We start from the raw sequence: 21004 nt of genomic DNA on the forward strand, positions 1-21004 counted from the left end.
CTTCAGGCCTGAGCCAGGGTTTAGGGTTCTCTGACTCTTCTGCTTTTAAGCCACCTCATTACGGAACCCAGTAGGAAAACCCCAGCAAACAAGGGCGGGCCCTCTGCTGCTTGGCACAGCCACCTCAACAAAAGCTGGGCACTTCCTGTAAGGCCCAGCCCTGGGCCTGGCATCCCATCCTGCAGGGGGATCGCCCCTCTTCCTGCTTCTGCTCACCACCTCCGGCACTTTCCCCTGGTTGCTTGGGTTTCTGCAGGAGCTGGAAGCACGCCTTGCAGCGGGGGCAGCTGCAGAACCTCAGATTTAACAAATGCTGGGCCGGCCTCAAAGTTAACTTCAGTTCAGTTTTCAAAGATCCTGCAGACAGCAGAAGGAGGCCAGCCTGCTTCTTGTTTCTTGTCAAAGAGCGCTGTTCCCTAATTAGCCTCTCATGCTGACTTGGGGGAGCATCTCTATTCATAGAGAATACAGAAAACTAGTTTTACCCCTTAATAGTGTCTGTCTTTCTCTTGTAAATAGTTTTTTAATAAGCATTTTGGTAGCTACATGAGGTTGGGTAATGCCCAAGGCTTTACCAACCGCATTGTGATATTTTTTTCACTTGTAACATATGTGACCACAGATGCTGCCACAGGCGTCACGTGCCGCCTCACTGTAGCTGGAAAGGGACACGCCTCCCATCTCCCTCTGACCACTGGGCTTTGCCTTTTCCCTCTCCTGTCTAAATTACTGAGCTGTCAGATCTAAAAGGACTGTAAAGAATAGAGATGCCATTGCCCCCTTATTTTAAAAAATTAGTAAAACGAATTGCTTTAAGTTTTCTAAACTTTTCAAAGCATTTTTAATGAATGCTTTAAAAATTTGGAAAAGCCAGAAAAGCATAAATTACCCATAATGCTACAATACAGAGAAAAAATCACTCAACATCTCGGTAAATTTCTCACTAAACTTCATGTATCCACAGCTGTAGAATAATGCATTTGGACAAAACATGACTAGCGATGGGGCTGTCCTCTACCTTCCAGCCCCCACTGATACTTCAGGAACTTGGTAATAATACAAACCTACACTTTATGCAGTTTGGAGTTTTATCCCGACTTATAAGATTATGAGTGGGTTTATTGTACTTCTATAGTTGAGCTGAAACTATGGCAGTCCCCTCTCACCTGCACTTCACTTTCCAAGGTTTTAGTTATTCACAGTCAACTGCAGTCTGGAAATAGTAAATGAAAAATTCTAAAAATAAACAATTCATGAGTTTAAAATCGTGCAATATTCTAAGGAGCTTGATGAACTCCCACGCTGTCCCACTAGGTCCTCCTGAGATGTGAACTATCCTTTTGTCCAGAGTATCCATGATGTATATCACTTAGTAGTTGTTGTGGTTGTCAGTTTGAAAAAACAGAGAATATATAGGATTCAGTACTATTTGAGGTTTCAGGCATCCAGTGGGGGGTCTTGGAAGGCATCCCCTGCAGATAAGAGGGGACTACTGTGCATGCAACTTTGTATACTTTCTTCTTTTCTTTGCTTAAACGAATATCAGGAGAATTCACTCATGTTAACACTTTTTTCCCCATTTTCTAATTTGTCAATGAGTTTAAATGAGGTGATAAATAAAATTGTTGGAAGTTGGGAGGTAACTAATCTGTTGTAACAAGATTTAAATAAAATAATATATATTCAAAGTGCTTAGCTTGGGGCCTGGCATATAGTAAACCCTTCATAAATGGTAGCTATGACCATAGATTATTACTAAAATCTCATTTTAATGCCAGCATAATATTTCATTCTAAGTAGCATATTTAACCACCCACGCTTTTATTGTTCTCAGCTTGTTTCCAATTCTCACCATTAAAAATTGTAGCACTGCAATGGATACATTTGAGTATAACTTTTTGTTTCCTTTATAAAATTATTTTTTCTTTAAAATAGATGACTCCTTTGAAGGATATAAACATTTTAAAGGGTTTTTGTTATATATTGACAAATAACTTCCCAGTATTAATAACACTCAGTATTAATAACTGGAAGAAAGTTTGGTACTATTTTTGTTCTGGTACTATTTTGTTCTGTATATTCTGGAGGATAACTTCCTAGTTATTTGTCAATGTATAATAAAAATTGTATCAAATTTCTGGCCAACCATGAACGGGATTGCGCATCTTTCTGCATCCTCACCAGTAGTCAATTTTCTTCTTAAATCTACAAACGTAACAGGTGAAAATTTGATTTTGTAGTTCTTTGAATTTGTATTTCTTGAAATTACCAATAAAGCAAAAATATCTTCATTAACCATCTGTATTGAATTATCTCTTCATGATCCTTACAGTAAGATATTTTATCAGTCAAATACCCTAATGGTTGGGATTTTCTTTTGTGTGTGATATTTCTCATATCAAAACCAGTCAAAAACACAATCACTTCCTACACACAACTGGAAAGGCTACTGGTAAGACTATTTGGGATTTTGTCAGAGATGCCTTTAAATTTAATTATACATCTACTAAATATTATATTTGACAAAGATTCACTCTATGTGTCCACACAGCGTTTCTTAACCACAGATTCTGTCCTGGATGGGTGAGAAAGAAAGGGGTGGGAACAACCAGATCCCAGGCTGCAGATGTAACCCACAGCCCATCTGACCTGTGCTCTGCCCTAAGCGAGCCTCTGAGCCCAGGCCATGCAAACAGAAACTCAGGACTCAGAGGGACACCCACCTCTCCCAGCTAGCATCTGGTCACAAAGTGAGTAGCAGAGCTAGGATTCAACCTTGGACCGCGTGGGCCCCAAAGTGGATGCTCTTGGCCACCAAACCACACAAGGTCCCTAAAAGCAGGGTCTCTGAACATGAGAATATCAAGGTTTATATTCTGAGAGCCTCAATAAGATTTTTATGAGGAAGACATCTTACTAATTTTTATCCTCAAAGTAAAATCACTGTCTCCAGGAAGGAAATGCATTTCCTTGTGAACACTTGCCTGGGTCCTTTACTTCTAAGAGAGAAACTGAGGTCAGGTGTCATCCTGGCTCCCAGAGAGGCATTTATTCTTACCGTGACTCAATTTCCTCTCCTAAAAAAGGGAAAACATTCCAACCTCACTCAGAAAGATGGTGAAGATGCTGGGCTTTGTTGGTCCTTGCATGGGGAAAATGACTATGGAATATCAGATCCTGAGGACTGTTTTGTAGAGATTATATAGCATCTGTCATTCACACAATGCCTGCTGATTAATAATGATTGAAATTATTGTGAAAGTAATTTGCAAGTACAAAGAAGGATCTGCATAAATCTTGCCAAGAGTTCTGAATACTAATCCCAGTAAAGTTTAAACCTAGAGAGCAGGCATTTTTCCCACCAGTCCATCAACCCTCACAAGTGGCAGGTCACTCACTAACAGAAATGACACTCCACCATTTAACAATGACTTGATTTCTTTTAGGGGCTGATCTAATTTCTGGAGGATATTGCTCCACGATGCCATGTTAATTCATTTGATTGATTTAATGCATCTCTCCCTTCCAGTATGGAAAGCCATAAAAATACTCATCTTTCTGAGCTACAGAAATTGACTTTCTAGTTTACGTTCTGCAAAAGTACTCAATGCTGTTTGTCAGAAAGGAATTGAGACTACATGCTTCTGTCTCTGAATCCTAACCAAGGGGTACATAAAGTGTGTCATGATAGACCCCAATGACGCATATGGTGCTGCTTTAAATTTTCAAGCTGGATGTAAGCTTGGGAACCAATTTTACTGGTTGAGATGTCCAACACAGGTTTGCTTCGGCAGAGCAAGCTGAAGTTAGCTGCTTTGCCTGAATTAAACAAATGCTGGCAGTGCTATCAGGACCCTGGCCTGGCCAGATGGCAATTGCCACACCTTGCCAGTTACCAATTAGCGTTCAACAGCTGGGCTCGACCAAACAACAACTGTCCTTGACCCTGGCTTCTGATCATCTGTTGGCTATAAATAGAAGTGGGGTGTCATGAAAAGAGAGCAAAGTACTTGATGCTAGCAATTCAGGAAATCCATCTGAAAAACAACATAGCCAGCTCAATGTATTGAACTAGTTTCAGGATGACTTAAGAATGGAAAGACATAAAGTCTAAGAATAAGAGATTATTCCAACATTGAGATGCTGCAGCAAAAAAACAATGTGTGCTTTTACTAAATGAAGGTTAGGCTATTTCCAGATTATGTATGTAGTCATATTGAAGCCACAAAGTATCAGCATTTGAAGTCCCCTAGGTTTGACAGATAACAACTGTTAGAGTTTGTTTAAGAAAATAGGAAAGCATATCCAAAATCTAGTGTCTTACTTTTCCTGTACCAAAAAATATGCAGGCAAAAAAAATGCAGTAGCCCACAATTCTGCTTCATGTAGTGTCACTTAACCTATTTATTAGACATCATATTAGAGCTAAAAACTGAGAGATGAGTGTTTTATTGACTACATCTGATCCGGGTAGTCCTAAAATAAAGCACTGGGAAGAGAATCTCTATGTGTTATGCGGCTAAATATTCACATAATCCAAAGACAAAAGACAGAGGGTGGGAAAGAAGCAGACAATGACATTTTTAGAAACAAAACTGAAATTACCTTAGATCTGCTGGATGAGATGGAAACCACACATTCAGGAGAAAATGCAAACACAACCCAGCAAGAAAGGAAAGAGCAACAAGGTGGAATCCAAAAAACAAAAGAAAAGAGTTGAGTTTAAGCTCCAGAAAGATCTAAATTAAACTGCCCTTGTCCTTTTGCAGGGCCCTGCTTTTAAAGGTTAAGGCACAAACACAGGCAGGCCTTGCAGCCTCCTCTCTGTGTCCCCTCTCGCCCTAGACAGCTGGGGATGTCTTTCATGTCTGACAACTGGGGTGGGAGAATGTGTGGACAGAACCAGCAACTGTGGGCTTGGCGGGACTCCACGAAGCCAAGGGCCGGCCAGCAGGGCAAGCCTGATACTGCATAGCTTCTTCTTCCTCATTTACAATACAATGGATCCAACTTTTTTTAACTGCCCAACGGTTCACCTTGCCTAGACAGAGCCGATTTATCAAGACAGGGAAACTGCAATGGAGAAAGAGTAATTCACGCATGGCTCACTGTGCAGGAGACTGAAGTTTTATTATTACTCAAATCAATCTCTCGGAGCATTTGGGGATCAGGGTTTTTAAGGATAATTTGGGGCGCAGGGGCTCAGGAAGTGGGGAGTGCTGACTGGTCAGGTTGAAGATGGAATCATAGAGGGTTGAAGTAAGTATTTCTTGCTGTCTTCAGTTCCTGGGTGGGATCAAAGAACTGGTTGAGCCAGATTACGGGTCTGGGTGGTATCAGCTGGTGCATGAAGTACAGAGTCTGCAAAATATCTCGGGCACTAATCTTAACTTTTACAATAGTGATGGCATTCCCAGGAGCAATTTGAGGAGGTTCAGACTCTTGTAGTCAGAGGTTGCATCGTCCCTAAACCGTAATTTCTCATCTTGTAGCTAATCTGTTAGTCCTACAAAGGCAGACTGGTTCCAGGCAAAGGGCTATTATTAAGTTTGTTTCAGAGTTAAACCATAAACAACTACATTTCTTTGTAAGGTTAGTTTTCCCTATGCCCAGGAATGAACAAGGACAGTTTAAAGGTTAGAAGCAAGATGGAGTCGGTTAGGTCCGATCTCTTTCACTGTCATAATCTCCTCAGTTATAATCTTTGCAAAGGCAGTTTCACTTTGTGCTCAGAGGACCTTCTTTCAAAGTCAAAAACGGTTCTTGGTGTACAAGCAGTTAGACTTTCAGTGACCTGAGTGGTCAAAAGACTGAAAGCTACTAGGGATCAGTAGGGCTTTTAAATATAATTTATATTTGGTTCCTTATCACACCATCTATATAGATTTGGGAACAAGTCGTATAAAGTCTGTTAAATTTTTGTAATAACTGAAACAAGTTATTTTTTCAGGCTACAGATGGATTGGAGGTCATGTGATCTGGCTTTGGTGCTGACCGCTGGAGGATGTTTGTGGTGATGGAAATTTGAAATTCCTGTGGTGGCGCTTTCCCCGATTTCAGGAGCATTGATGTCTTTTTTTTGAAATGTGCCTCTGTGGTAGGATTTGACAAAGAATTAGTTTGGTTTCGGTTGTTTTCCATTACTCATCAAACTAATGTCAATCCAAATTTAGAAGACCCCCTTTTCCTTTCCCTCACAAAATCTTTCTTTTCTACAAAGTCCTGTACATATTGGCCCCAGGTCTTGGGTTCACTCACTGAGAATCTAAGGAAACAAATATTGTCTTAGCAATGAAGGTAATTCTCTCACAATCTCGTACTTGAAAAGCAAACCGAGAAACTGTGATAAACAGCAACTGGCAGAGTTCTCCGTTTCAGAAGAATTCCCGTAACTGTGCAAATGTCTCTCAGAAGGTAGGCTTGTAACTTTCTAGGGGACTGTGGCTGGCTCTCCCACTCTGGCATAGGCCTCCTGATAAGGCTGATATTCCACAATTCAGGTTCTCTGAGGAGTGCCCACTCAAATCCATTGCCAAACATTTTTTACTTTGTAGACTATTCTAATTGGTAATAAAAACTGACAGGTTTATCAAAGAGAAACATAAGTATGTTGGCATTGGAAAGAAACTTGGGAAGTCCACTCCTCAAATTTTATACACCAGGAAATAGAAATCCGAGTTTTTAGAGCCCATGACAGATTTTGACAATACTATTCCTCAGTTGTTTTCCTCAAAGACGTTAACAATGTATGAGCCAGGCACCAACTAAAGTCTTAAGTAGAGACACCTTTGTTACTTAAAAGCAACTAAGATGGGCCTTTCAGGGAGTAATCCACACTTTGTGTCACATACTTTTGTTTTGTTGATGGGAGAGAACTTCCCTGGAACAGATTTGTGAGGCCCAGTGGCCTCTTGGTGGCTAATCAAACTAGGGCCAGCAATGGCATGGCATTTGATTTTCCCATTCTAAGCTCCCGTCCCATTTTCCATCCTATCCCAGAAACTTTGAAGTCACCTAAAATGGTGATCTGCCTCAGATTTTACTGAGGTGAGATCACCATCGAAGGCAACCAAGTTACTTTGCCAACTTTAACACTTCGCTTATCTTTCTCTGCAAGCCAAAGACTGACAAAGTGAGCACGATCGAAATGGATAACTTCATAGGTGTCAAGCAAGGTGTATTGGTGGGGATTACCCAGAGAAACAGAACCAATAGGAGACATACATTAAGACATTTATAGCAAAGACCTGCTTTATGTGATTCTGGAGGCTGGGTAGGCAAGTCTAAAATCCACAGGTCCAGGAGGACTGGCAGGCTGAACTCTTGGGCAGGAGCTGGAGCTACAGTTTTAGGCAGAATTTTTTCTTCTTCAAAGAAACCTCAGCTTTGCTCCTAAGGCTTTTCAACTGATTGAATCAGGCCACTCAGGTTATTGAGGAAAATTTCCTTACTTACAGTCGACTGATTTTGGACTTCAACTACCATCTGTAAAATACCTTTGTTGGGGCACCTAGATTAATATTTGATTGAGTAACAGGGGACTGGGCCTAAGTTAACACATAAAACTAACCATCACAGAGCCGGGTGACGTGGTATGCATCTTGGGAGGCTGATGCAGGAGGGTTGCTTGAGCCCAGGAGTTTGGAGCTGTAGCGTGTTACGATTGCACCTGTGAATAGCAACGGCACTCCAGCCTGGCAACATAGAGACACCCTGTCTCTAAAACAAACAAGCAAACATACGGATACAAACCTGACGATCACAGAGGAGGGTGAAATATTTCCACACTGAAGAAGTGTCATGGTGTTCCCAGCTATTCTTGTTATAGTGCCAGGCACAAAGTTGACAGCCAGTAAATATTTTTGAATATATGAATGAATGAGTGAATAAGATCATGACAGGAATGTAGGGTACAGGGCCTAAACCCATTGCTAGGTGAGGGCGTGGGAGGCATTGGGCCAAATCACATTGGCTGAAGGACCCAGGGGAGCCCCAGGAGCGTGGGTGATTGTTGGGTTTGCAGTTGGGGCATGTCACCCTTACCAATTTTACAGGAACAAAGGAAGTAAACTTTTCACAAAGGACCTCATCAGAAGGAAAAAATTCATAAAGCACAAACAAATATGCATGTGGAGAAGCGGAGACACTCTTCAGCTGATGGGAAGTCAGGGCAGGAGGAAGGCTGTGAGGAGGAACTTCCAAGGTTCTCTATCACCTCCCTTGTCAAAGCTTCTCCTCTGCTCTCTCACGTCCTCTCCTGGCCAGAAAGACCAACAATGGAACTAGTGACGGCAAACCTCAGTGTGTGCAAAGGGCGAGGCTGGTGGGAATCTCGGCACTCCTACCCACTGTCTGGCTGTGGGTTTTGGGAAAAGATACCTCTCTCTATGATCCTTAGTTTCCTGACCTGTAAGTGTCGGTAATAATATGAACTGTCTGGGCCATGGAAGGATTACAGGAACAAATATTTTGCTCCTGTGGGTCAAAGTCTTCAGGTGAACAATTTGTCCCTGCCTTATAGGATCAACGGATCCTTGTGTGTTGAGAGCAGTGGTGAATTTACCTGGAAACTAATAAGCTTAAGCTTAAGCTTCAGGGCATGCTTCACTTGCATAGGCTCCTTCCATGGTTCAGAGTATCCTGCAGGGATATGAAAAAGCCAGCAGCCAGCGGAGTGCCGCAGCATGGAGTCCCACCGCAGCCTGGGTCACCCTCTCTGTGCCTTGGGGTAGTCCTGAGGCTACCAGAACTAATTCCACTTTCAGCTGCTTCCAGAAACCACTTGTCCCTTAGGAACTATTTGAGTGAACTGCTCTGTGCAGAGGAGGAGGTATGCAAGTTTTTAAAAATGGTAACTGCTATTACTGTTGAAAAGCTGTTTACAGTACTTGGGTCAGTACACGGTAACTAGTAGATGAAAAGATTAACGTAGAACTCTAAATACTCTCGGGGGTGAATTCTATCCTGTCTGGCTGTTCCTTCTCTTACTAAAATAAACTATTTTTATTGAACTTCTCATTGTGTTCTTTTATTCCAGATATAATAGGTAAAAATAGTGGATTTGCTGGCTTAGTGTTAAAAATAAAACACAAAACATTAGTTATCCTAATCACTAGATCCCACAGACTACTTTCTGGGTAACAAGAAACTGAGAAAGGAGTTGAGTGGGCAGAATAAAGAGATGAAGAGAACAAATCAAGCCAAGAACATTTACAATGGAGCTCAGCCCAAGTTCATCTCTTCCAAACATCTGCCAATGTCTTTTCCCAGCTGAATGAAGACTTCACACTTTCACCTCCAATTGCTGGAAAAATTATGAAAGGATGTCCATCCCTATTTATTAGAACTTGACTAGGTGGCCTCCATTATTATCACCAGGGCCTTGGGTCCAGCTCCACTGAGTGCCTTACAGAAATTATGAAATATGCCACTCTGCTACTATTGTGATTCCAAATGTGATGAGAATATCTGAAAAGCATTAACATCTTGCCCTGTAAGAAGGAGACAGTGGCAAGAAAAATTAAACTTGAGAGGCAGCAGGCAATTTCCAACTGTCATTATCCAAAATAATCCAGCAGTTTGGCACATACTACAAAGGTTTGTACTCAGAAAATGTGGGGGAAACAATATGTTAAAGCAATAATATTTACTGCCACAAAAGAAAAATCTAACTGGACAAACTGAAAAAAAGTTTGTTTCTAACGCTTGTTAAATCTTACATAGGTCAGGTTGTCCTACTCCATCTTGTGGCTCTGTCATCTGGAATTCGTAGCCTGCAAGACCGTCTCCTAAGAGAATAGAATGATGCGGAATACACTCCAGCTACCATCTTAGTACTTGTTGTTTCTGCTCACTTTTTGCTGGCCATCAACAGTCACATGGCCACAACTAACTGCAAGGAAGGCTGGGAAATATAGAGGAGGACACAGATGCTTGGTGGTCACCTACTGCCTTTAGAACACACTGAAATAACTAGGGACAAGATGATTGACAACTGCTCATTTATTGGTTCATTCAATGAGTTTTGTTTTTTGTTTTTGTTTTCGTTTTGTTGTTGTTGTTGTTTTTTGAGTATGTATTTTGTGTCAGACCCTCTCCTAGTCACCAGGGACTTAGCACAATGTCCCAGAACACAATGGACATGGTTCTGACCATTGTGAAGCTTTCAGCCTAATGGGGGAGAAAGATATCAAACACATACTTATGCCATTAATTGACATCATGCAGAGTGTTAAATTGGAAGCAAACATTTTTATGCACTGTGAATGATGGCCATTTGTCCACACTCTTCCAGGAAATTTTGCTTTTAAGTGGTGTGTGCTTTCAGACTGTAGGTTCTGTTCCTACTAAATTTCTGTTTCTATTGTCTCCTTAATTATAAGAGAGAAACTAAAGCACAGCATAGAAACAGAAAGCCATCTCACCTGAACTGTGCCAATGGCATCCTCCCTGGCTTTGCCACTTCCCTCACACTCCATCCCTTACAGCCTATTCGCCACACTGCAGTGAGAATTATCTTTGTAAACGGGAAATCAGGGCATGTTATCTGCTCAAATCCCTGCAATTACTCTCCGTTTTACTCAGTAAAAATCCAAAGTCGTCCCAATGGGGCTCTGCCAGCCCCACATTATCCGGCCCCCGCTGCTCCTTAGACCTCATCATGCTCCCTGCCTCGCTCACTCATTCTGCCTCTGCCACCTACATCTCCATGCTGCTCTTCAAATGCACCACTCACATGCCTGCCAAGGGGCCTTTGTACTTGCTAATCGCTCGCCCAGAACTCTTTTTCTCCAGATATCCATATGGTTCATTTCTTCCCTTCCTGAAAGTCTCAGCTGAAATAAATGTCGCCCTATTAAAGAGGTTTTTAAGATGCATATTCCCCTTTGAAAGAGTCCCCTCTTCTCTACCCTTGTCACTCCCTTAGTTTTTTCTTTCAAGCTACTGGTACTTCCCTCAAATTCTGATGCTGACATGTTTCCTCCCACTTTCCCTCCCTTTTTTCTTTCTTTCTTCCTTTTCTCTCTCTCTCTCTGTTTATAATAGCTTTATATTTATATAATTCATCTACCATAAAAGTCACCCATTTTAAAAATACACAGTTCAATGGTATTTTATTATATTCACAGTTGTGCAGACATCACCACAACCAATTATAGAATATTTTTGTCCCCTCAGAAAGAAACCCTGTCCCCTATAGCTATTACTCTCAAATTCACTCCAGCCTTAAGCTCAGGCCTAAGCTACCACTAATCTACACTAGGTCTCTATATATGTTTCCATATATTTGTTTATTCTGTACATCTCATATACATGAAATCATATAATATATGGCCTTTTGTGACTGGTTCCTCTCACTTAGCATAATGTTTTCAAGGTTCATCCACATAGTAGCATGTATCAGTACTTCATTCTTTTTCATGCATGAATGATATTCCATGGTATGGATATATCACATTTTGTTTATTCATCAATTGATGGACATTTGGGTTGTTTCCATCTTTTGGCTATTATGGATAATATTGCTATAAATATTTATGCACAAGTTTTTGTGTGGACATGTTTTCATTTCTCTTGGGTATATACCTAGGAGAATTGCTGTGCCAAATGTAACTAGGTTTAATCACTTGAGGAACTGCCAAACTGTTTTCCAAAGTGGCTTCACCAGTTTGTATTCACACTAGTAATGTCTGATTACTAATATCTGTGTAACATTTTTTCCAGCTTTTTCACATCCTAGTCAACACTTGTTATCTGACTTTTAAATTATAAATATCCTGGTGGGAGTGAAGTGGCATATCATTGTGATTTCAATTTGCATCTCCCTGATGGCTAATGATACTGAACCTCTTTTCGTGTGCTTACTTGTACATCTTTCTTGAAGAAATGCCTATTCAGATCTGTTGCTCATTTTTAATTGGATTTTTCTTACTCAGTTTCAAGAGTTCTTTACGTATTCTAGATTTAAGTTCCTTATCAGATATATGATTTGTAAATATTTCCCTCCATTCTTTGGGGGTGTCTTTTCACTCTCTTGAGGTTCTTGAAGGCCCACAATTTTTCACTTTAGTGAAGTACATTTTAAGTATATTTTCTTTTGCTGCTTGTGCTTTTAATGTTATATCAAGGAATCCACTGCCAAATTCAAGATCAAGATTTACCCCTGGGTTTTCTTCTAAAAGTTTTATGTTTTGGCTCTCACATGTAAGCCTTTGATCCATTTTGAGTCAATTTTCATATGTAGTGAGAGGTAAAGATCCAAATCCATTCACTTGCAATGGCTATCCAGTTGACCTGTATGTTTATACTATGCCAGTATCATACTATCTTGATTACTGTTGCTTGGTAGTAAGTTTTAAAATCAGAAAGTGTGGGCCAGGCAGGATGGCTCACACCTGTAATCCCAGCACTTTGGGAGGCCAAGGCAGGTGGATCACTTGAGGTCAGGAGTTCAAGACCAGCCTGGCCAACATGGTGAAACTCTGTCTCTACTAAAAATATAAAAATTAACTGGGTATGGTGGCACATGCCTGTAATCCCAGCTACTCGGGAGGTTAAGGCAGGAAAATTGCTTGATCCCGGGAGGTGGAGGTTGCAGTGAGCCAAGATCGCACCATTGCACTCCAGCCTGGGCGACAAAGAGGGACTCCATCTCAAAATCAAATTAAATCAAATCAGAAAGTCAACTTTGTTCGTGTTTTTCAAGATTATTTTATTTATTTGGGGGTCCCTTGCAATTCCATATACATTTTAGGATTGTCTTGTAAATGATGACAAGGGAGCCAATTGGGATTCTGATAGGGATTGAGTCTGTAGATCGGTTTAGGGAGTGTTGCCATCTTGACAATGAATCTTCTGATTCATGAACATGGAACACCTTTTTATTTATCTAGCCCTTTGTTAATTTCTTTCAACAATATTATGCAGTTTTTGGAGTACATATTTTGTAATTCTTTTGTTAAATTTATTCCTAAATATTTTATTCTATTTGATGCTATTATAAATATAATTATTTTCTTATTTTTTCATATTGTTCATTGAAAATATATAAAAATATACTGAGTTTTGTATATTGATCTTGTATCTTGCAAACTTGTTGAACAACTTATTTGTTCAAATGGCGTCTTAGTGGATTCTTTAGAATTTTCTACATACAAAATTATGTCATCTCAAAACTTCCTTTTCAATATGATGTCTTTTACTTCATTTTCTTACTGCTGTCATTCTTGACCTTTCTTATCCCACTTTATTTTTCTTATTCTTTACCATTACCAATTCTATTGGCTATTTATCTGTCTATAACTGCTCTTACCACTAAGTAAGCTCCCTGAACACTGGTGCTTTCTCCACTCTGTTCACTGTCTTCTCAGGTTCTAGAACAAAGTCTGGCACATAATCAGTGCTCAAAAAATATTTAGGTTATTTGTTAGCTTTCAGCATGAATCCTTCAGCTCTGCCTGGAGTTGAGGCCAGAGCTCAGTCAGAGCAGTTCAGGGCATTAGGGCCACTGCCCTAGGATATGCACCTTTTCAGAAATCAGTTCAAAGCATTGTTACTAACAAACAACAAAGGACAGCAACAAAACTTCTTTCCAACTGTAATTACTCACAGCAAGTCAGCTTGCATCTGAGGCTTTAAAATGGAAGTCTACAAAATCCCTTATTGTTTCTTTGACCTTAAAAAGACTATATGTTTTGCCATCACCTGACAATCTAGGGCAGAGGGACCCCTTGTGGCCACAAAGTAACGGCAGGAGCTAAGAGGCCTTTGAATTTTTTTTTTTTTTTTTTTTTTTTGAGACAGCGTCTCACTATATTGCCCAGGTTGGCCTTGAACTCCTAAACTGAAGGGATCCTCCTACCTCAGTCTCCCAAGTAGCTGGAATTACAGGTGCACACCACAGCACCCAGCTACGGCCACTACACTGGACAGAATCCATCTGCACAAGACCTGTCCACATGCCATCCTACCATCTTTCCTGCCAACCAACCTCTTCTTGGCCAGTGTTTCTGTTGTTTCACCTGAATCATCCTTGTCACTCTAACAAAAGACCATTAATCAGAGCAATAGAGAGGGACAGGAGAGGCTTTCTGTAAAGATAAAAATAAGCAAGGAAGAACTAGTCTGGAACAAAGAGTGAGTGGTTTGGGCTCCGTGACACAAAGTAAGACCTTCAGAATCCGGGCAGGTAGCCAGTGGCACCCAGCAGATGAGCTATTGGTAAATCTGCAGGTTTCTTCTCTCACCCACCCAACTCAGGGAAACTGAGGAGAAGGACATCATAGGTATTCTTTTGGCTGTATCCTCATTATGAAAAGAAATGTGTCATTATAAGTAACAAAACAAAGTCAAAATTATTATGCAAAGTATGGAGGAGATTATCAGACATTTAGGGTGTGGTAAAGAACTGTTCTCACAAAAAGTCATCCTGGGTTTTCATTTGACCCGGAGTAAGTTTAGGAAAATTAAGTGCAATTTCCATGCCAAATATAAGAAAAAAGAAAGAGAAATCAAAGTACTCCTAAAGAAACATAAGAAAACAAGAATTGATTGAGTACAGGTAAGGCCTTTTAGTTTTTGCATGTTGTGAGGTTTTATCTATTTTACAGATGCCTTGGGAATAGAATTATAGAATGAAATGCTGGGATCTTGAAAACTTTTAATTGAAAATATCTGATGAGCTATCATGTCTAAAATATCAAGCTCAAATTTTATGATTAAGAGACCTAAAATAATAGCGAATGCATATAATGCTTACTATGTGCCAGGTATTGTTCATTCAGCAATTCTTCCATCAACCCTCAGAGGCAGGTAGTATTATTAATCCCATTTTTCAGATGAGGAAGTTGAAGCAAGTGATGTTGTAAGCAAGTTTTCCAAGGCCCCACAGCTAGTCTGTGAAAGTCTAGATTTGCAGGCAAGTCATCTAATCCCAGGGTCCAAGCTACCACTGAAATTTATCACCTATGTCGTTATAGTTTACGATGAGTATTCTACCCAATCTAAAAAGTGTTATGCAACTATATCCATGTTCAGATAGAAAAGTTTCAACCAAACAAATGTTTCAGTTTATGGGCTGCTGAGAATTTATCCACAAGACATACTTGTACATAGGTCAAGATGTATGGACCAAATATGTTTACTATAGGATTTTTTTTCTTTTCAGTAGTAGCCAAGATCTCAAGATGGCCTAAGTATCCACTAATAAAGAATTGGTTAAGTAAATTGTGTTCTATTTATAAAAATGGAGTATTCTGTAGTCATTGCAAAGAACAAGCAAGATTGGTCTATGGTGATGTCAAAGCTTTGGAAGATTCAAGGAAATTTATTTGTCTGAATAATTAAAATGTGCATATATTTTTCTGAAATAATATAGAAAAATATAACTGGGGTTAATATTAAGGGTTAAAATAAGAGAGAAAACATGACAATGTGAATATACTTAACTCTACTGAATGGTACACTTAAAAATGGTCCAGATGGTAAATTTTATATGTATTTTACTACAATAAATAATAAAAGATAAAGGAGAAGAGACATTTACTTCTCATTTCTCGCCTTTCTACTGTATTTTATGTATGTATATATTACTTTTGTTTTCACGAATATTCAATAAAAATAAACAAAATGCATAAAACAAAGTTGTGAGTGGTCAGGCTACATTACAGTAATTTATTTGCATCTAGCTGTATTTTTATTATTGTCCATCTGAAGAGCTTGAAGAGTCAACAAAATTAAATTTATGTGTGATTTCTAGTGACTTTTGGTCAAATGAAAGCTTCTAAATAAATAGCCTAGCTTCCTAAAAACTTCACATCCTATCAGAGAATAGAATTTTATTTAATGTGGACTGTGTGTAAACATCAGATTTAGCACCCACCTGGCATATTTTCTTGGAATTTATTTCAGATTATTTTGTTTTAAAGAACGGGTAGTTCCTCTGTAATTTCAGACTGTTCTTCTGTGAACACATTATCCTGGTGTCCTCTCTCTTCTTGACCACGCAATTTCTTTATAACCTTTTATGGCTTTTGTTTTGCCTCTGCTTATGCCTTCCAAAAGTGAGCCAGAATATAAAAATACACAGAAAGTATGCCAAACATTATGAATTATATGTTTTGAGGTTAAAGATAAAGCATAGGCAAGTATCTAAGAGAGAACATTACCATTTATTAGTTTTCCTTTGATCGTCCTTATCTTTATATGAAAATTTTGACTAAGCCCGAATCTATAAGACTTCATCCCTGCCTTACAGGTTATAAGATCCCACAGATAAAGGTATTTCAACTTCTGGAAGGGACTATGATCAGATTGCCCTGTAGTCTATAGGGGCCAGGCAGGTAAGTAAACAATGACATTGGCTAGGTGAGGAATGGAAACCTGGGGAGAGTATGTCCTATCTAAAGAGAATGGATGGCTCTCAACTTCAGTTCATGGTTGCCCTATAGGACCCAATGTGGCAAGAACATCTCTTCCAATTTTTCAAAAGAAGCTGGAAATCTAGATTTTTATGTCAATGATTCCAATTGTTTAATGTTGGCAATTAATTCAAAAAATTTGAAAGCACTGTGGGGCCAAGAAAAGCATGTCTCTTGGCTGAACTGAGATGTGACTTCGAATGGAATCCAACTCTTAATTTTACAGAAGAGGTGGCCAAACCCAGAGGGAAGTGAAGTTACTCACTAAGGTCCCAGGGCTGGTTTGGGGGAGGAACTGGGACCAGATACCATTCCCCTTGCAGCCCCATCCTCGTTCCTTAGCTCTTTAGTCCATCTAATGAAGCAGCAGACTAATTTAAGACAAGCATATGACGAGCCTCTCATTCCCACACACATGTCAGTAAGCCTTCAACCTGATGGGCTGGACCTTAACCACAAACAGAAGACCCAGCTGACGAACTACACCCACGCTCCACTTAATTCCGGCTGGATCCCAGCTCTTGACCTTTTTTTGGGTGGATATGGGAAAGGAAAGGAAAAGTTGGAAATTTTACCCTCAGTCTGTGGGAGGAATGGGAAAGTTTGCACTTTCTGGTAGAAATTTTTTGAAACCACTAATTATAAATGTGGCATTGCTTGGTAAGATCTTTTGCTCGGCTTCCCGGAAAACAGATCAGGGCCTCCATCCCTGGCTCCACGGCTACTTTACAGTAAGAGGCTTTGCCAGGAACTTGTGTTTCTCATGTAGTGAGAGGAAATGAACCTGTTGGCTAAGAGCATGAACTCTGGAGCCAGATGGCCTGGGTTCAAATCCACACTCTGAAATTTATGAGCTGTGTGTTCTTGGGCAAAGCATGAGACTTTGCTGTGCCTCTGTCTCCTCATCTGTAAAATGGGAACAACGTCAGCACCTCTCTTATAAGATTGCTGTGAGAATTAAATGGATTAATACATGCAAAAAAGGACTCAGCACCATGTATGTCAGCTGCATCTTGGAATTCCCTAGCGGGGAGCTTTCCAAAAATATGGATGCTTGGATCCCACTTCCAGAGATTCTGGTTTAACTGGTCTGAGATGTATCCTGGACATCAGAGTGTTTAAAATATTGGCGGGTGATTCCAATGTGCAGACAAGGCTGAGAGCATTGAATATAAATGCTTATTAAATAAATGATGGTCCTCTGAGTGACTGAATTTTAAAGAAATTCAGATGCTTTTTTCTGCACATAAGTACTCATTCTGTAACTTCTTTATGACATTTTCTTTGTGGTCATCTTTCAGTGGCATTCAGCATAGAAGGCCAAAAGATCCTGGGCAAATTTTCAAAGAAGATCAAATGCTTCTGAAAACCTCCTCACCTCTTTTCTCACCTCTGCCCCGGCTTTAGGAAATTCAGGTGGCCCCTAGAGACTCTGATTCAACTGGGTAATGAAAGACAAATGGTAAGAATTCCATAAGGCGCACAGGTGTTTGTAAATCCAAATAACTTTTAATTAGTGGAATAAGCCTGTGGAGGTGTGTTTGCATGGGAGTATCTAGTGGAGAATTGAGAGGTACATTTTCTCCACCTGCCTGATTCTTGCCAATTCCAATGACCCAAGTCAATAGGTGAACTGGGGTTGCCAATGTGGCTCCCCAACATCAAAAGACAGTACCTCTGAAATTAATCTCATCTGAGATGCTGGCAGATTGAGTACAAAATATTGCTGATATAGTGAGTAGTTATCAATTGAGTGTGTCACATCCTACAGATGTAACACAGTATGCTCTCAAGTTAAAATGGAATCCTTTTGAATTCCATTTCTCACAGAAGGTTTGCTGTCTGTAAGCCTTGTAAGTCACCTGTCCCAACACCTTCAGTTTTGTTAGTGATCAGAATCTCTAATGCCCCTGGAGTGAGGGCGGGGAGATGGCAGATGGTAAAGGCAAATAAGATAGAAGATCTGCCCTGAAACAGGAAATTGAGGAGAAGGCTTTTAAACCAACTGAAACCTTGATGAGGGGGTGGTAGCATCTGTGGTTTGAAGCACAGATTACCCAAGTTCCTTTGTTAGTGTATCTGGCATTTTTTCATAAGCCTCCATGTTTCCCCTGGGCTTGGTATCTTATTTGTAAGCATGCTACTGAACACATCAGTTCTCACGACAGGAGTTAGAATCAAAAGGCTTCCTTGGTGATTCTGGAATTTGTCACCAGAAAAAGAAGAAAGTGCATTGACCAAAGGTAGTCATTGCACACCTACAACCTGAAGCATCATGGAAGCTCTTGTACTCCAGCCACCAGGCTGTGGGGTTCACCCTGAGAGCCCTGGGCCACCAGCTACAACTATTCCCTTTCTGCCCTGAGCTGTCAGGATTTCTGCCAGTGATTCCACTTGTATGAGCTATCTATAATACGCTCACAGAAGCACAGAATACAATAGTGGTTTCCAGGGGTTGAGGATTGGGGAAGTGGAGAGTTGTTGTTCAATGGCTGTAAAATTTTAGTTCTGCTCGATGATTAAGTTCTAGGGATCTATTGTACAACATAGTGCCTATAATTTACAATACAGTATGAGACACTTCAAATTTTGATAAGAGGGAAGATCTCATGTTAAATGTTCTTAACACACACACACACACACACACACACCCCCCAAAAACAAACGGACACAAGGGAACTTTGGGAGGTAATGGATGTGACTATTATTTTGATCACAGTGGTGGTATTACAGGTTTTTGCATATGTCCAAACTCATCAATTGTGCATATTGCGTATCTGTAGTTCTTTGTATACCACTTATACTTCAGTAAAGCTATTAAAAATATTTCTGGCATGGTAGAAAAAAATAACAATAACCATAATTATAGCTACTACTTGCACAGGGCTAACTATCCTAAGCCCTAAGTGATCTCCATTAACTAGCAGATCCAATCCTCTCAAAAACCCTATGAGGTAAGTAGTTTCATTTTCCAAATGAGGACACTGAGACATGGAGAAGTTAAGTGACACGCCCGAAGTCACACAGCTAGAAAATGACAGAGCTTGGAATTGGGCAGCCAGTTCAGTTCTGGCTGCACTGCCTTCCCAGAAAGTGCCTAGTCTGGCACAACAAACATTTTGTTAGGTTATATGGTCAGGGGCTCTGTTTCAAAAGCTCCCTTTTTTAAATAAACCCCCAATAAGCACCACCCTTCTGCCACCTCCCTCTCAATTCTTCCTCGAGTCAGAACATCTAAGCTACTTCCCAGGAGGTCTCTCAATTGCCCTCATCCTACACTGCCTTCTTCTACTCATAGTTCCCCTTTCTTCAACGTTTCAGAGAAACAGGGTTCTCCTATATCCCAAGATGAATTTTAAATCACTCTTCCCATCAGTCCTCCTTGGAGAAGCAACATCTCCCAACATCTGTATATTCCCTTTCGCTCTGTCCTTTTCTGGTGCCCACAAAACTGCAGGCATCTCACGGGCTCAGGGCCAGGCTATCTAAGTTTGAATCCTGGACCTAGACTTTTGCATTGTGTGATTTTAAGCAAGTCACTTAACCACTCTGTGTCATCTGTAACTTGGGAATAGTAAGAATACCCGTTCAGTGGAATTGCTATGAAGATTTAACAAGTTAATGCAAGTAAAGGCTTAGGATGGCACCAGGCCCACAGTAAGTGCTCTAAATGCCACTGTTATGATTTGTATCTGCTCTACTTGAATACATGTCAATTGGCCCCATTGCCCCATTGCTCTGTGAAGTTACTCCCCCACTTCCTTCTTTGATCTCAGTGACCAAGTCACTCTCCAACTTAAAATCCTTCAATGGCTCCCCATTGTTTACCCAATAAGATGAGATCACATTAACTTGGGCTTCAAGGCCTGCCTCTTCCTATATGTGGATTGCTTCCTCCCTCCTTTCCTGCCTGACCAATCCCTACCCACCCTTCAAGGCCCAGGTTCCATGATATCTCATACAAAAAACCTTCTATGATCACCCCCTCAGAAATCCCTGCTTCCTTTTTGGAGCCCATACTTCTGCCCTGCTTGGTTCCACCTCACTGTCCTCCACATCTCAAGAACAGTCACCTATTACATGCTTCTTTCCTTGTCTAGCATCCACTAACTGTCTTCTTTGCCCCCTAGTGCTGCTTCTATAGCCAGACTGAGTGTTCAGTAGGTGCTAAGTACTGAGGTACATGCATCATCTCAGCCAATTCCCATGAAAACCATGAGAATATCGACATTTTACACATGAACGAGCTTCATAATTTACCCAAAGTCACACAGTTAGTAAATGGTAGAGCCCAGACTTGAATCCAGGTCTGGCTGACTGCAGAGCTTGGACCTTAGCCACCATGCTACACAGCTGCTTCACTGACTTTGTATCTTCCTCAGCCCTAATTAAAAAGTGTGCTGCTGAGCTCTTCAGCAGGTACTTAGGAACAATAATAATGACAATACTGAAAATAATAACAGCTAATTTGAGTGCTTACTATGTGCCAGGTGCCTTTCAAAGCACTTTACTTCTATTAACAAATGCAATCCTCACAGCAAGCATCTGAGGTAGGTAAATTATTATTCCCACTTTGTAGATGAGGC

General features: G+C 40.4%; 1 pseudogene; it reads left to right on the plus strand.

The window, feature by feature from the left end:
• The first annotated feature begins 1001 nt into the window (after positions 1 to 1001).
• Positions 1002 to 21004, plus strand: part of LOC105538183 — a 143165-nt pseudogene continuing 123162 nt past the window's right edge.

This window comes from Mandrillus leucophaeus, unplaced genomic scaffold (assembly GCF_000951045.1).
Source record: "Mandrillus leucophaeus isolate KB7577 unplaced genomic scaffold, Mleu.le_1.0 Scaffold186, whole genome shotgun sequence".
Lineage (NCBI taxonomy): Eukaryota > Metazoa > Chordata > Mammalia > Primates > Cercopithecidae > Mandrillus > Mandrillus leucophaeus.